The 16,299-nt window shown below is 44.7% G+C and overlaps 1 protein-coding gene across 1 annotated transcript in view; it reads left to right on the plus strand.

Moving 5' to 3' along the window:
* The first annotated feature begins 2,140 nt into the window (after nucleotides 1-2,140).
* EXD3 (exonuclease 3'-5' domain containing 3) overlaps nucleotides 2,141-16,299 on the plus strand; it is a 275,317-nt gene continuing 261,158 nt past the window's right edge. The window contains exon 1 of the mRNA XM_029960619.1: nucleotides 2,141-2,209. The gene's annotated coding sequence lies outside the window, so the exon portion shown is untranslated. The remainder of the gene's footprint in view (nucleotides 2,210-16,299) is intronic.

Genomic DNA, 16,299 nt, shown 5'->3' on the forward strand with positions numbered 1-16,299 from the left:
AGGCAATTGCTACTGCCAAAGACATTTCTATAGCAGAAAAAACTCGTGTTGCTAATTTTTACAGAATAATCCTCCTTGCAGTGTCTTCTCCAAGGAGTAGGTGGCCTGATGAAGCTAAAGAAAGATGAAGTGTTTTGGAATCTGATCAGACCAGGAACAGTTAAAAATTCTTCAACTTCTGTCTGATCACCTGTAAAAGCTGGGAGTCCTGTTCCTTCACTGACCAATATCCCACTGGACAAGGTTGTGTATTCCCTGTACTTACCACATTGTGGATCTTGAAGAAGGAAGTTGCCAATGAAGAAAAAGTATATATAAATAATGGAAGAATTAAGCAAAGGAATAAAGTTCTGATTTATATTGTGTAAACATTTGAACAGTAACAGCACTGGAACCAGTTTTAAACTGCCCTATCAGGAGTGGTTGGTGTTGGTGTCCTGGTCAGGAGCTGCTGTTCCTGCAGCCTTACCTGCCCTTACTCCTGGTGGTACTGACATAAAAAGTGCATCAAAGCCTGTTTTTTCTGTCTTAGTGGAGCAGTCAGATTGTCTGCCCAGTGCTTCAGTCCCTCCAAGTCTGTCTGTGAGAACAGGAGAGACTCGGGCTCTACATGGATTTCATACATTTCAATAATTTCCTCTTTATTACATCTCCAGCTCTGCCAAGGATACAGTCACACTTCTTGTTAGGTCTAAACATGTGGCTGCTGTCATTTTAGACTCCTTTGATTAATATAAAACTTTTTTTTCCTCATTCCATGGCTATTGGTACCCACACAATGTGATTTATTCTTGGCCGTTGCTCATCTTGCCTTCAAAAGCAGAATATCTTGCAAGGGCTCACCCTTAAAGCTCTGCACATAGCTGCACTTCAGTTACTAATTTCAGAGGTTAGTTTGCTCTTGCATTTTTCTGCACTTTTTAATCTGTGCTGAAACTTCCTGTTCTATGGTTCAAAAGACACTTTCTGGTAATTTTTGATTTTCACAGGAATTCATTGAGCCTTGTTTGGGTTACATGTTCATGGAGGAAAAGTCTCATTTTCAAAATGGCCAGGACACTGTCTGTCCACTGCTAATCTTTGTAATGTTAAACTCTGCCTGAACCTCCTCAAGGAATAAGCTGTTGTGTCAGGAAAAGAGTTGGCTGGAACGTGGCAGTGCTGTGAGGAGTGTTTGAACACGTGAGCACAGGAGGGGATCTGCACTGCTGGGAAATCCTGGCTATACCAAACTGCTCCACGTGGCTTTTCTTGGGTTATACAATTGCCTGTACATTTTTGGAAAATACTCCTTGGGAACTAAAATCTCCCACTGTTACAAACTTAAGGGAGATGGGTTTGGGTGTTTGAGGAGGGCAGTGCAGCTGTGCTGGACAGGCCAAAGCTTCTGTGTCAGCCGGGGCAGGGCAGGTTTTGTCAGCCAAGAGTGTCACTGTCTGGGGCTCTTTGTGAGCAGTGGTGGCCACTGGGTCAGTGGATGGAGGGAGGGGAGGTGTCCTGGTGGGGCTGTGTTTGTAGAGGTGGAGAACCTGTGTGGCTCAGGACAACTGGTTCTGTGAATGGTTCATCACATCAGCACAGTGTTCTGCCTAGTCTTTAGTGACTCTTACCCACATAAAATCACAGAACAACTTGAGTTGGAAGAGACCCACACAGACCATCCAGTCCAACTCCTGGCCCTGCACAGACACCCCAACAATCCCACCCTGTCCCTCATAGTGTTGTCCAAACCCTCCTGGAGCTCTGGCAGCCTTGGGGCTGTGCCCACTGCCCTGGGGAGCCTGGTCAGTGCCAACCACCCTCTGGGGGAAGAACCTTTTCCTGAGATCCAACCTGAGCCTGCCCTGACACAGCTCCAACCGTTCCTTTGGGTCCTGTCCCTGGTCACAGAGAGCAGAGAGTTGTAGACTGCTCTGGGATCTCCCTTCAAAGCACCTCATGATCTTAACTTTACTGTAAAGATGTTTAGCAAGATGTAAAAAGTTTTCAAGTGTGTAAGACAGGTTCAAGGAAGCATTTGCTGCCTACCAGTCTGCCTTCTCAAGTTTGCACTGACCCAGGTGCTGGTTGGGGCCATGGGGCTGAGGGGTTGTGTGGTCAGGTGCACAAACAATGTGCTCAGAGGCCTCTTTGCTTCCCTGCAGCTCCGTGGTGGCAGTGGGACCCCCCAGGCATCCCTCAGCAGTTAACGCCTTCACCGTCCTTTGGGGAGAGTTTGCTGGTCTGGGGGCACACCCCATATCTGGTGGGATTGGGGCAGCACAGCTTCAGGAACTCCTGCCCCTTTCCAGTCTGTCTTGCAGGAGCTTGGGAAAGGATCGTTTTCACCTTGTGCTCCCAGCTTGGGTGTTGGGGACAGCTGAGAGTGTCCGTGGTGCAGGACAGAGCAGGAGGGAGGGGGCAGGAGCGGCACAGACTGCTCTGGCTGTTCTGAACCCACACTGAGCTGCTGTGCTCTCATGACATATCAATGGGTAGATCTTTAGGGGGAAGGAATGGTCCTATTCTGACAGTGTGATGTTGAGATTATTAAAATGAATGCCTATTCCGAGGATCAATGTGGAGTTTGTTTCTCAAAGTATTATGAACTTCCTTGGTTTGCGCGATGGTTCACATAGATGGGTGAAAGGGAACTGGACTATAAACCAAGGAGTGGACAATAAACCAAGTGCCTGTCATACAAACATAACTAGTCCTGTTTCATCACTGTAGCTTGTGTGACCACTCTTAGGTGCAGACATCCTCCAAATAATCAATATTTTATGGTACAGTGGTGTATTAGGGAATAGATTTGTGAGGATTCCATTTTGATTTGTGAACTTCATTCGTGATATTCACTTATTTTTGTAAAGATTGATTTAAATACATTCTATGCTGAAAAGTTACCCAGAAGTTCCTTACAGATAAAGCAGATTGTGTAGAGCTCAGTTTAATTTAAAAAGTTGTAGTGGGTTAACTGTTGTCTGATTCAGTGTCATTTCTTCTCATGGAATGGGAGAACTGTGAATTTTCCTATCTTTAGTACTGATATTCCTTGGTGATGATTTACACAATACAGGGCACTATGAAATGTCTGTGCAGGAGCAGTCTCCAGTTACTGTGTATCATCTGCTTTTCCCTTTTCAAATGGAAACAAAGCTTGGTGTTTAACGAGAAATTTCTGGAAAGGCTCATTTTGGGTTTTTCTGCTGTCCTGTGTGTGTGAAATGCAGCCACAGCCTCGTTAGAGGGCACTCTGGCCTCACCCACGGGGAGGCTGAGCAGCCACATTCCCAAACCAGCTCTCTGGGGAAAAATCCTGATGCAAATGTTCTTTACCCCCCAGAGCAGTGAGAGAAGCCCGAGCTGGATTGCCCTGGGTACTAATGATCCAAGGCAAGATTACCTGTGCTGTGGGCTGATTTCATGCTTGTGCTCTGTGTGGAACCTGGCAACAATCTATTAGAGAATTCACTGTAGTTTTCCAAAGATGAATTAATTAGAGTAACTTGCTTTTCTTGTCGCCTTTACCCATAAACTGCCCTGATCTTAAATGTATATCCATTTTGGAATTTCTTTGGGTTGCTATCAAGTTCAAAAAAGTCAGTCTGTTATAAAAAATAAGTTGCTTCAGAAACTCTTGGGTTTTAATACCAGCCCTTATATCAGTTCCGTCTGTGCCTTTGACAAACAGCTTGTCATGTCTCCTTTCACTTTCCTTCTGAAAAAAGAGGATAATGATTTTTAAGTCGGAATAATTAATCGAGTTTATAAATGTGCTTTGAAATCTGAAGTGTTTTAGAATTTTTTTAAAATATAATTAAAATATTGAACAAAGCAGGAGTCAGAGAAGTCAAATTTAAGACCACGATTATTGCTCAACTGCTTTGGTGGTGCTTCTGTTCTGGCAAGATTATAGAGCCAGATCATTTGCATTACTTTTGATTTCTTGATGTTTTTAGTTTTTTGTCCAAGCAGAAGCATTTTTCATATGCAGGAGTCAGATTGTCTGTAAACATAAACACAATCTTACCTTTGTCCAAACATACCTTGTTTTGCTTTCGCAAAACCAAACCAAACTGGTGGGACCCGAAACAATTTCTGAGCAATTAGCACTGACTCATAGCCACACTGGGGAGGCTTGGCAAAACCCAGGGCATGTTTCCTAGGCTGGAGCCATCCCTACAGAGCATAAACCTCAGCTTTAAGGTATGGCTTTATTCAGCCTCTGAATTCCCCCTCTGTGAGAGCGGTTCAGGTATGAGCTGGGTTCTGCGTCACCGCTCCTTGGGGTGCTCGTGTGGCTCTCTAAGGTGGGAGAGGAGGCACAACGAGGGACCATGATGTGGCAGGGCCAGCCAGGGCCGGCTGACTGACCAGCTCCTTCCTGGGAAGGATTCCTTCCAGCTGGGACTGGCACATCCGCCTTGCCAGGGAGCTTTACTCCGAGATGCAGCTTTGTTATCCATGGGGTAAGGACAATAAACACTGATAATAGGAGGCTCTGTGCTCCAGCCAGGAGACAGCACTTTGCTTGGATTTCTGAATCACTCTGTAGGGCTTCCACGAACTCTGTTGGCCACGAGACTCCGTTCTCCACAATCAAAGCAGAATAATAAGAAAAAGTACTGGTCAGGCCATCTTTTTCCTTTCCTAGTTTTTAATCTCCTCTTGCACCTTCCCTTTCTGTCCCACTAGAACAGCTCCTTAGCTTTTTGGCAAAGAGGGGTTGCCTGCAGTAGAAGGAAAGCTGAGATGTTCCCGCTCCGAGGTTCTCCAGTGTCTGTCCCAGCTGGAGAGGCAGGAGGAGACAGCAGCAGCTGAGCTGAGTGGGGCCATGTGGGTGGCTGCAGGTGTGTGGGAAGCAGCGCTGTGGAGACGCTCCTGCAGCCTGGGAGGCACCTGATGGCACAGGGGGAACAGCCCTTACAGTCACATCTGGGGGAGGTATCCTGGCAAACCAGCCCTTGGGATAAATGCAGGCACTTGTGTGATTCCCAGCTCCCACCACTCTCCTGGGAGGGTGGCAACAGCTTTTCTGGGCAAAGGGTGTGGGTCAGGGAGAGGGAGCAGCCCAGACCTGACGTGGGGCTGTTGTGTGGCCCCTGGATTGTTTCAGGGAGTTGGGAATACGGCAGCAAACAAGGCAGGCTGGGATGGCTTCCCAGTGACTGCATCATCTGGAGTTTCTGAGGAACCTTTTATTTGTCTGCCTGGCAAGTGGATTTTAAGGTGGAATGGAATATACAGGGACTCGTCTGGCAGAGAAAAAACAGTTACTGAGCTTAAAGCATTTCGTCTGTGGAACTGGGGATTGTATTTTTCATGGTTTTCAAGAGTGTTTCTTGTACTCTTGTGATTTAAGTTAATGACACTGGGATTCACACTGTGAATGACAGAAGCTTCAGCCAAAGTCTTCACCTCCTTGGTGTTGTTCTCCATCCCATATTCAGATCCCTCTCATGTTTCACCACAGTCTGGGTCTAAAAAAGGCTGGAAATCCAGGAGCTAGTGACATTACAGAACATACTTAAGAGGAGCTCCAGCCTGCTTGCATAAAACACTTTCCTTCAGTTTTGAGTAACATCTTCTAGAAATATTTTCTCACAGAACGTTTCTGTGGAACTGAAAGTTTCATTTGATGATGTTTCGGTCTTTGTAATTGTTTGAAGAGCAGCTGGTGTTCTGTGGTGACGAGTTTGCCTGGGTTAGCCAACGCCATCTCCCCAGCACAGTGTACTGAAGGGTGTAATAAGTGATGTGCTGGTGTCATCTCTGCTTTAGCTCTGAAATCAGCCCCAGGTACAATCTAATCTTTATTAAGGAAGCTGGTTGCAGTTCTTGGTCCCATCTCTGGTTACAGTGTTGCACTTAAAAGGTTTCTGCCCAGTGCTGATTTTCCCCCTCAGCAGCACAGTGTCTGTGGGGATCTGGGGGCCCAGTGCTGGTTCTGGGCAGTTGTTTTGAGGCTGGTGATGTGACTGAGCTTTCTTGAGCCCATTCTTGCTGTTCACTTACCCTCAGACTGACATTCTCACAGGGCAGGTTCTTGTGCTGGCACAAATTGCTGTGTGAGGCAGTAGGCAGCAAGAGCTGCAGAATGTTTCCTGCTTAAAAAAAGCAGTGAAAAATCCACTGCTAACAGAGGTTAAGGGAAGAAGTACAACTGTGTTTATAAAAACACAGGAGAGGAGCATAATGGGGAAAGCTTAAATTGAGGGCAGTCTTCTGCCTGATGTGATGATGTAATGGAACAAGCACCATTTTTTCCTTCCTTTTTTTTCTCTTGTTTCAGTAGGAGCAGTTTAGCTAAGAGCCCAGTGGTGCTATCTGGCTGACTTGTCATAGGTTTAAGCATCAGAAAGTATATATTTTTATGTAGAGCAAAGGCAAAACTTTGGGGATATGCTTAAAACACAAAAGAAAACAAAACCAAAAGAACAAAACCAAAGAAAGTCTTTGGTGTACAGTGTCCAGAGTGATTTTAAAATGCTCTTTTGCCATGCCTAAATAAATGGTGATTTCAGCCAAAGAGAAATCTTTCCTTGTGATTTATTACACTAATTTAGATATAAGCCCTCTGAGCAGGATTGTCAGTTTACTAGAACAGCCTTCTTTCTCCTTTCAGATTTAATCCACATGTTGTTGTATCAACAGAGCCTTTGTCTCTGCTCAGTTATGAGTTATCCTTTTTTAATAATAATATTAAAAAAAAGTGAAAACACATGTTTTTTACAGCCCTATTACAAAGAAACATGGGATGACATAGGGAGAGGAGACCATCAACTGGTGACTCTGATTTGTAAGTAACTTCAAAGTGATGCTGCTTATAAAAGGGTGAAAAATGGCCCTCTCCCTTCTCCCTGGGCAGGGACTGTGGAAGCCCAGCAGTGAAAAGAGGAGGCAGCATTTTCTTTAGCCAGGATTTCCGAGGTTTTTTCCCCCAGCTTGTGCAGTGATGCTAAACGTGCTCTTTTTAGTTAACTCTAATTTCCTTCCTTTTTTGTTTTTTTAAGGAGAACTTATCCAGAGGTGTATGTAATTCACATTTCCTTCCTTCCTGCCTTCCTCCCCTGCAGAGAAGGAGTTCTTTCTTGGACCCCTCCTGTTTTCTAAATGGAGAGGAATTACTCTCAGGAAACTCATGAGTTTGGTATTATTTCTATACTTGGTTTTGTGAGAAAACATTTATTTTGAGTATAAATGCTTACTTGATACCTGCATGAGGGTTCAGAAGCGCATGTGAGAGCTGCTCAATAAAGCAACTCACTACATCATTGGATTATAACCTTATGACCCCACTGACTCCTGCAGCATCAAGAATTAGTGCTCAAGAGTTACCTCAGCACCTCCTGAACGGGCAGCTCAGGGGGCTGAATGCAGCCAAGGGCAGAACAGTTGCCCTGTTGATGTCTTTGGTGCCAGCCTGGTTTCTTGCAGCTTGTGCTGGACTCCTGGGCACTCATCACAGCCTCCTGTAATTCTCTTTCAGATGTCAGCACAGCAGTTCCCACCTCAAGTGTCAATATAATTATTTTCAGTGGTGTGATATTAAAAGAAGCTGCTAATAACCTGTCTTCAAGCAGCAGGAATTTGTCTGGCATTTAAAAAATGGGCATGATCCTATTCTACTTCTCAAAGTTACAGAAGAGAGTAAGAAAAGATTCACCTTAAAGGCTTAAATAGTGGTGGGAAAAAGAAGGTTGTGTCCTTGCTGCCTGAGGCAGGTGCAGGGATAGCCTGGCAGGGATATTGGAGCTCTGGGGAAGGAGGGGTCTTCCTCTATCCCTTGATCCACCAAGCTCTTGAATCACAGAATCCCAGACTGGCTTGAGTTGGAAGGGACCTTAAAGTTCATCCTGTCCCACCCCCTGCCATGGGCAGGGACACCTTCTACCAGACCAAATTGCTCCAAACTGGTCTTGAACACTTCCAGGGATGGGGCAGCCACAGCTTCTCTGGGCAACCTGTGCCAGTGTCTCACCCCCCTCACAAGAAATGAGTTCTTCCCAGTATCTCATTTAACCCTGTCCTCTGTCAGTGGGAAGCCATTCCCTCGTCCATCTCTGCTTGTATAAAAAGTCCCTCTCCCTCCTTTTACAAGCCCCTTTAGGCCCTGGAAGGGGCTCTCAGATCTCCCTGGAGCCTTCTCTTCTCCAGGTGAACCCCCCCAGCTCTCCCAGCCTGGCTCCAGAGCAGAGGGGCTCCAGCCCTTGGAGTATCTCTGTGGCCTCTGGACTCGCTCCAACAGCTCCACATCTTTCCTATGCTGGGGCTCTCAAAGCTGGACACAGCACTGCAGGTGGGATCTCACAAGGGCAGAGCAGAAGGGGGAAAAAAAAAGACAAAAAGGAGACAAGAATCCTCAATGGTGTGTGCAGGCCCTGGGAACTGGCAGCACCTTTTTGCAGAAGTCAAACTGGCCTGGCTTTGTCAGTGGCCAGGCGAGGCAAGGCAGGGCTGGCAGAGGGCAGGCCAGGCAGTGCTGCCAGTGTGTGCAGGCTGTTCATGTGGAGGCATCAACCCCCCTGGATGATAACTCTGCAAATGTTCCTTGCACAAGGAGGAAGAACGCAGCCCTTTGAGCACAGCTGTGGAATGCAGACGTGCTGTGGGTTGGGTTTGTTTTCATGCAGACTGGCCTCATGTCAGTGCTGCCTTTTTCTCACGGGCTGAGCATACCTTTCCAATGGGAGATAAAACATGGATCTTGGGAGGATTGGACTTTCCAAGCTCTCCCAGGCAGTCTCTTGTGCTCAGGTTTGAATTCTACCAGTTGAAGTTCTCCAAACCCTGGTCCTAATGCATACTTAGATTAGGTTTGTTTCCTTTTCAGTCTCACTGTTCTTGGTGGCAGCTGGCCATATTGCTTCTCAAAACAGCTTGGAACTGAATCATTTCCAGAGCAGTGGTAAATGAAGGGGGGATTTGGCTTGCAGGAACAATTTCTTTATAGGTGGATTTTGTAGGGCACTGCACTATGTTGCTCTTTCATCTAAAATATCCTCGGGCAACCTCATCCCACTTTGAAGTTGGCCATTCTTTGAGCAGCTGATTGGATTGGAAACCTCCAGTGGTACCTCCCAAACTAACTGACTCTGTGATTCTGTTTTCTGGTAGACTTATGGCAAAGATGCTTCTTTTGGCTTCATTTCTATCTCCCCTTGTGCTCAACAGCTTTCATCATGTTCCCATCATAAGCAGTTCTTTAAACTGAAATGATGTGTAAACAGTTTCTAAACTGTGACATAAGTTTCCTTCCTTCATAGTTTAGACTTTTTTTATTCTGCCATATTCAGATGATATGAAAAATCAAATTTCCTTTATTGATATATATTGAGAGCTAACAACTTTTTTTTTTGTCCTCAGACAGAAACATTTTACCATGAGGCAACACAAAGGATAATTCTCTAAAAGTTAATGGGTCTTGTTCCTGGGTCAGCTTTGGTCCTGTGTACTCTTTGTTGGGAAGCTGCAGAAGAAGGAAACACAAAGAGAAAAGAGCCTAGTTATTTGGGGTTTATAAGACCATATCATTACTGCCTTTTGGGGGAGTGTTGCATTTTTGAGTTAAAAACTGGAGTTAAGAGGAAGATACTGTTTTTATGCATATTGGTACCTATTAACCAAACACTTTAGCTCATACTTAAGTAAAATACTGTACAGCATAAACTTAAAATGTAAGCAGTTGCTTTGACTAGTAATGGACTTAATAATGTGTCTTACTGCTTCAGGAACTGTGTGCTGGACAAGGGAATGCTGACAGTGTGCTGGCTTGCTTGGATTTATGGTTTTATTCTGAGGGCGGGAAAGGATGGCGGGGCAATTAAATAGAGTTACATATACCAAATGCTTAATTTATCACATATGTCCTCAAAACTGAAGCTGCCTAATCTCGTAGTTGGTGCCTGCTGTGTGCTCAGACCTTAACCCCTGTGTTTGGATTGCCAACGTGGTGCCAATTAGTGGGACTGGGCTGCGGACACGGAGGAATATAACTCACTTCACATGGGCTGCCAAACAGCTCGCAGATGTTCAGCTAATGGTTCTTGGCTACTACCAGCCTGACTTGGATTTCAACTCAGAGGTGAAAGAATTTATGTCTCTCCCGTTACTATCTCCCTTGGGCCATATTGTCCCAGGCATTGGGAATTCCTTCAGCTTGCTCTGGAAGATGATGTAAACCCTTTCCCCTCCCCCTCAAACCTGTTCTCACGGTGTCTTGGATGTTGCTCTATTTTGATGTTCATTTGCTGCCTTGGGGTATTTGTTATGCTCCTGGTAGGTCTGATGATCCCTGCTGAGGGACAGTGTGAGCCCAAACATGCAGCTCCCTCCTGAGCAGGACAGCTCTGTCGGGAGTGTGTGGGGTGGGTCCTGCCCTGTCCCTGCAGCCCCGGCTCAGAGCTGTGATGGAAAGTCTGTGGAATTACTGTTACTCCTCTGAGGAACAGAGGCCACAGAAAGTGGTGGGTCTGGGTTGCTGGGATCCTGCCTTTCTGTGTTCTCATGGCTGCATATTGTACTCTCAAACCCTGAAAAATATGTAACTGCAGGCCCAGAGTTTTCCTCCTGGTGCTGAGTCAATGCTGAACAACTGCCTGGCAGGTTCTGTGGCTTCTCTGGTGGTGATTTAGAGGAGCAGGTAGTAGTTCTGACTCACAACAATTTAAAAATACAGTTTGATAATGGGGTCTTTGCCTCAGCAGCTTCAGGAACAGAGGCTGAGAAATGGAGCTCAGCTGAAGGAGCACTGAAATACTGATTGATGCCTGAATGCCATTTCATACCTCTCTCTACAGTCATCTGACATGTTAAATCAGTGTGTGCAATATTAGGGCTGATGCTTTTTATTCTCTCTCCAGTAACTTTGTCTTTCCTTCTGTGAGGCTTTAGCCTTTGACCTAAAAATGTGGGCGGTACCATTCTGGCCAGCATTCAATTCCTCAGCAATTTCTTTCCCTTGCTCATTTCACACTTCAGTAAAAGACAGTGTTATTCAGATAACAGGTGTTTGAAAAGCAAAATTGTACTTAATGAGAAGCTTTCAGCTATAGCTTATTTTCTTAGTGACATGCTAGTTCGAGGTGTCAAACATGATCAGCATCAATACCAACAGGAAGAGCTGAGTGAGGGTTAAAAAACTGTCATAGTTATTTTTCAGTGAGCAGTGAAAATAAACCACTTGCAAGGTCCTGTCATTTCTTGGTTTTCTTTGAGGTTCTAAAGAAAATGTTTGGTTCGGTGCTGTATTTGATTCTGAACTTCCAAAGAGAGCAATTATTTTCAATTTCTTGGTATGAGCAGAACTGTATCTGTCCTATGGATTCATCTTTCTGGATGTTTATGCATGTATTAATGCGAACATAACAGGAGCAATGCAATTATTCTGTACTTACACGACGAATAATAGCTAAATATGAATTACCTTTCTTGAAGCATAATTAACTTTCACATTTTCTGTAGAACAAACAGAGAAAACTCAACATGATAAACCAAGGAATAAGCTGAAATACCTGCTTTTCAGTGGCAGATTTTGGGTGATAGGAAACAAAATGCAACAGCAATTTGTAACTACATTGGCTCCTCTCTTTCTCAGTATCCAAATAAGTTGTTCAGTCCAACAGATGCAGCCTCTCTCTAATGATTTCTCTGGGTTTTTGCCCCCTGAGTTTTCCATCCAGCTCTGTAGGATAAATTGGATCTTCTTGGTTTCTTTTCCTTTTAAGAGACTTAAGAAGCACTGACAGTCAGGCCTGTTCTTGTGCACATTGAAATTATAATAAATATGGAAAAAGTTCAGAGTACATTGTTTAACCCCAAAATCAAGACACTAGAAGATTTCCCTCCTCCCATGGGGGTTGCTGGCTTAATTAGTAGAGGTTTAGACTCCCATCTCTAGTGACTAGTGGAAAATACTCTTGCTGGTTCTTCTTCTATTTTTGGCAAATAATAGCAGAAAAACTGTAGAAATCCAGGAGACACTGAAATGTTCAATGCAAGAATTTATTAGATAACAGATGTTTTGGTCTGTCTCTGAGACTTAAACCCACCGTGTTCACTTTGTCATTGAGAATTTTCATTGTACAACACACAGGTTTTCCCCTTTTATTGGCACTGACAGAACATGAAAAAAGGAAGCAAATTGGACCAATCGTGTCTGTTTCTAGACAGACTCTGAACTCTTAAGGTAGATGACCTGGGGAGTTTGTGAGACTTGAACAGGGCTGTAAGAAAGTTGGTGGAAAGTAAACTTCAATTGGGAAACCCGGGTACTGAGTTAAAGGTTACGTAAAAATGAGAGTGGTTCATACCCACAGGGGAGTAGTGTGGTGTGGTAAAGCTGAACATCATATCAGGAAAATAACTGTATTAGTAACAGAATCCTTCAGATTAGAAATTCTTGGGACTTGTAGATAGGAAAAGTATAGAATAATGCTGGGTATGGAGCTTTAATGTAGGAAACACAGTGGGAGAAAACTGGTACCCCAGTCCAAGAATGACATCCTTGGGAAACATCTGGTGAAGGAATCCAGAGAGGGGAAGATACTTTTGGCTTGCTCCTGGGAATTGCTCTGTCAGTGTGACCACAAGTGCACTTACAGATCCCACAGAAGGAACCCAAGCCAAAAGCTTCAGTGAAGCCAGATCCCTTGGTTTCCAAAGGGCAAGTACATCAGAATGAGGCAGCAGGTTAAAAAGAAACTGAAAGGAGCAGTGACAGGGGTTTGTAGGTAGTTGAAGCAGATTTAAAGGCACTGTGCTGCAGAGGAGGTGCCCCGACTCTATCAAAGGCAGTGTTGAGAGAGCAGAGTTCTGATGTGAAGCAATAGGGAAGGAAGGCTGGAGAGGCAGGGGCATCCTTCCAAAAGCTGAAGTCATGACCAAGCCAGGAAGACAGAAAAGAGCAAACACTGTCAAAGGCAAAAAACTTAGAGGAACAGCTTTCAGAAAGTATAAAAAGTAACACTTCTTTTCCAAATATGCTGGGATTAAGAAGCTTGTGTAAAAGTTTGCAAAAGCCCTTGAAATACCAGGGTGTGAAAAATCACTTGCAGAAGGTGAAGCAGAAAGAAACACTGAATTTCTGAGGCATCTACACTCCTCCTGGTTTCCTTACCAGAACCCATGTCAAACCCAACTGTTAACTGAAGAATTTAAGAATGCAGGGAGCAATACCTGCCTGCAGGGACCAGGACGTTGGAGCCCAGGAGGGATTAGCAACCTTCCAGTATCTGAAGGGGCTTACTTGCAAGAGAATTCCAGGAGCCTGGGGAGCAGCAGACAGAAATCTGACTTTGTGTTGTGCAGCATCATCAAAAGAATAATATAGATTAGAATTAGTTGGCACATGATTTTATGTGAGTGTGGAGGAGTCTGCATGTCTTTTGTGAAAGGACTTGCACTTGAGGAGTCTTCAAGGACGAGCATCTGGGTTCAGGTGTTCTGGTGTGTGTGGTATCCTCAGATTTTCAAACAGCCTCTGACGTGGTCCTTTGTTGCAGCATCTTAGAGGGGCTGATCTTCCTGGGGATAAGAGAATGTTCTCTAGTAAACCAGGGACAGGTTAAAGGGTGAGAATATGTGTAACAGTGATGGTTGTTATAACAGAAAGTGGTTACCATGAGAGTGACACGGGAGCCTTAGGAGACCGGTGACCCGAGGGAGGCAATGGATGGAGAAATAACAAAGTCCAAGAGAATTCAAAGCACTTTGGCATAGTCAACTCTAAGGCTGCAAAAGTACCCACTTTTTGGTCCTGTGTGAGTGGAAAATAAACCAGCAGGTTAAACTTTATATTAGTAAATGCACAGTAACGTGGGCTGAAGCAGGTACTGCCTCCCCCAGTAACAGATTCTGGAACCGTTTGCAAATGTAGAACATCTGGGCCTGAAAAAAGGAGTGGGATAGAAGATAAGTAGTCATTCCCCATTTCCCTTTACAAAAAGTAGGGATGTCAAAAGGACGTAGGATGTTCAGTAAAAAGGAAACACTACTTTGCCTGCAAATTACAATGTGGCAGCTGGTGCAACAAGGCTCTGGGGCTGAGAGTTTTCAGGAAAATGGTTGGATGCATTCTTGGAAGAAAGATAACAAAGTCTATTTCTTACCTATACAGGAGACCTAGCATTTGGAAATCTTAAACTGCAGGTTGTTGTAGAGTCAGGGAACTGTTGGGGATAGAGCTGCTCAGTTCTGGGCACTGGCCCCTGACTGCTGGGCACTGGCCAGGACAAGGTGTGATCGGACTTGGCAATGCTCGTCTTTGGGGCCTTATTCCCTTGAATTGTATTTTGCTATTTCTGTGCTTGCCTGTTCCAGCTACTCCCTCCTCTATCAGATGCTTCTCCTACAAAAAACCCCCAAAGTTTGTTTTTTCTCAAAACACGCTTTTTTTGTATTTTTTTTTTTTTTGTGTAGTACATTGAGTTGTCATGTGTGTAACTTCAGTTTATTGTGTTTCTCTGTAGACTTCTTGGATGGAAAATAGAGCTGCTGCTTAAGCATTTCCATATGTGTTCAGCCATATTGTTCAGCTATATTCTTCACCTAATGTAACTTGTAAAAATAAACATCTTTAAAGTGTTATTTTTATGTGTTGGTGAAGAGTTAATGGAACTAGAAAATGTTTCAGACCAGTGTTTGTCCCCACTGTGGATTGTAAAGCTGTGTTGTGTCCTGCTAGTTTTTAAGCAACCTACAACTTCATGTCTATGAATTTGAAGGCCAATTAGTTGATCCCTTCAGGAGACTTCACTGAATACAGTCCTCCAGACATTTGAACGCAGCACAAGACTTGAACGCTCGCAAGTTTTCCATTTATGAGTGAGTTGCTTGTTAAAAGTGGAGAGAACAATCCAGACCCTGCCAAGTACATGCTAGGCTTACACAGCCCTGCTGGCCTCAGACAGAATGTGTTGTCAATTTTGGTTTATTTAGGGCAGATTTGCAGAGCTGGTGTGTTGATATGACATGAGGGAGCGTGTGATATGTCCCATCTGTGTCAGCTCCATTTCTTATAGGCTGCCTTGCACAGATGGCCTGCTCATGGGTGGTTTTCATTTCACACTTGAAGCTGAAGCAGTCAGGTTTGAGGACATGTGCTATCTGTTGATTTAGTCACTTGTAAACTTGAGATAGATAAAAGTGTTGGCGAAGGGGTAAGTGGCATGAAGGAGTAGCCAGCTCTGTCTCCTGAGTCAGCCCATGGCCCCCACCTTTTCGCATGGAGCAGGTAACATTCTGCCTTCTGTTTTGATTCTGTCTGTGGAATTGAACCATTTATCACTGCAGGAAGAAGTTAATGGGAGTTCTGACATGGAGCATATTTGCTCCTTGTCTTCTGTGTGAAAACATGCTTATGTGGGAATGAAAATTGGGGTGGGTCTAATTTTGTCTGCTTTCTAGTTCCCAGCTTTTCCATCACTGGTAGAACTGAATGAAACAGGAACAGTGGGATGAAGTTAGAGGAGCCCAGTATTGAGGCAAAGTCTGTGGCCTTTATGTACCACAAGAAATTCTAGAATCCTGCAGAGTGTGGGAAGAAACTTCAGATGCTCCAGAAGGCTGATCATTCCTGGCTAAAGTTGGCCATCATCTCCTTAGCGTGACTGTGTGAAGTGCTGAAAACAGGACGGAGACAAGGCTTTGCTTGTCTCTTACTGCTCTCTACAACTCCTTGCAAAGAGGGTGGAGCCAGGTGGGGGTCAGTCTCTTCTCCTAGGTAACAAGTGACAGGACAAGGGGAAACTCAAGTTGTGCCAGGGGAGATTTACATTGGGTATTAGGAAAAAGTTTTTCATGGGAAGGATTGTCAAGCATTGGAACAGGCTCAAAGGTTCTTTTCCCACCTTAACAATTCTATGGGTTGTAACATTGAGGCAGGGGGATGCTCCAGAAGGATCTTGTGGGTTTTGGTGATGCTGGATGACAGTGTGTCAGGGGCACACGTGACTTTGTTTAGGTTGAACTCAGAGGTGAAACCAGAAGATGGTCATCAAAATGAGAAAGAACTTGGACGAGAATTTGAGTTGGTTTTGGAGATTATTTTTGGCACTTCCTTCATGGGTAGCTGCAGAGTGCCCAACAGAATCAGAGATGCTCAGGAGCAAGGGAATCTGGGTTACTTGGAAGCATCTCCTCAAAGGAAATATTACTAAAAGCATGGTTTATTAGTAATGGGATGAGAAGACTGGCCACGTTAGTGTGCCAGGCTCTGCTGAGGAGGTGCTGGTGCAGTTCTGCTTTGTGCAACAGAGGGAGAGAGTTGGGTCACATGTGATCTGCCACCCCTTGGCTGAGGTCTCAGCTGGAGACTGA

Source organism: Manacus vitellinus, unplaced genomic scaffold (assembly GCF_001715985.3).
Source record: "Manacus vitellinus isolate BGI_N305 unplaced genomic scaffold, ASM171598v3 scaffold_27_pilon, whole genome shotgun sequence".
In the NCBI taxonomy this organism is placed as follows: Eukaryota; Metazoa; Chordata; class Aves; order Passeriformes; family Pipridae; genus Manacus; species Manacus vitellinus.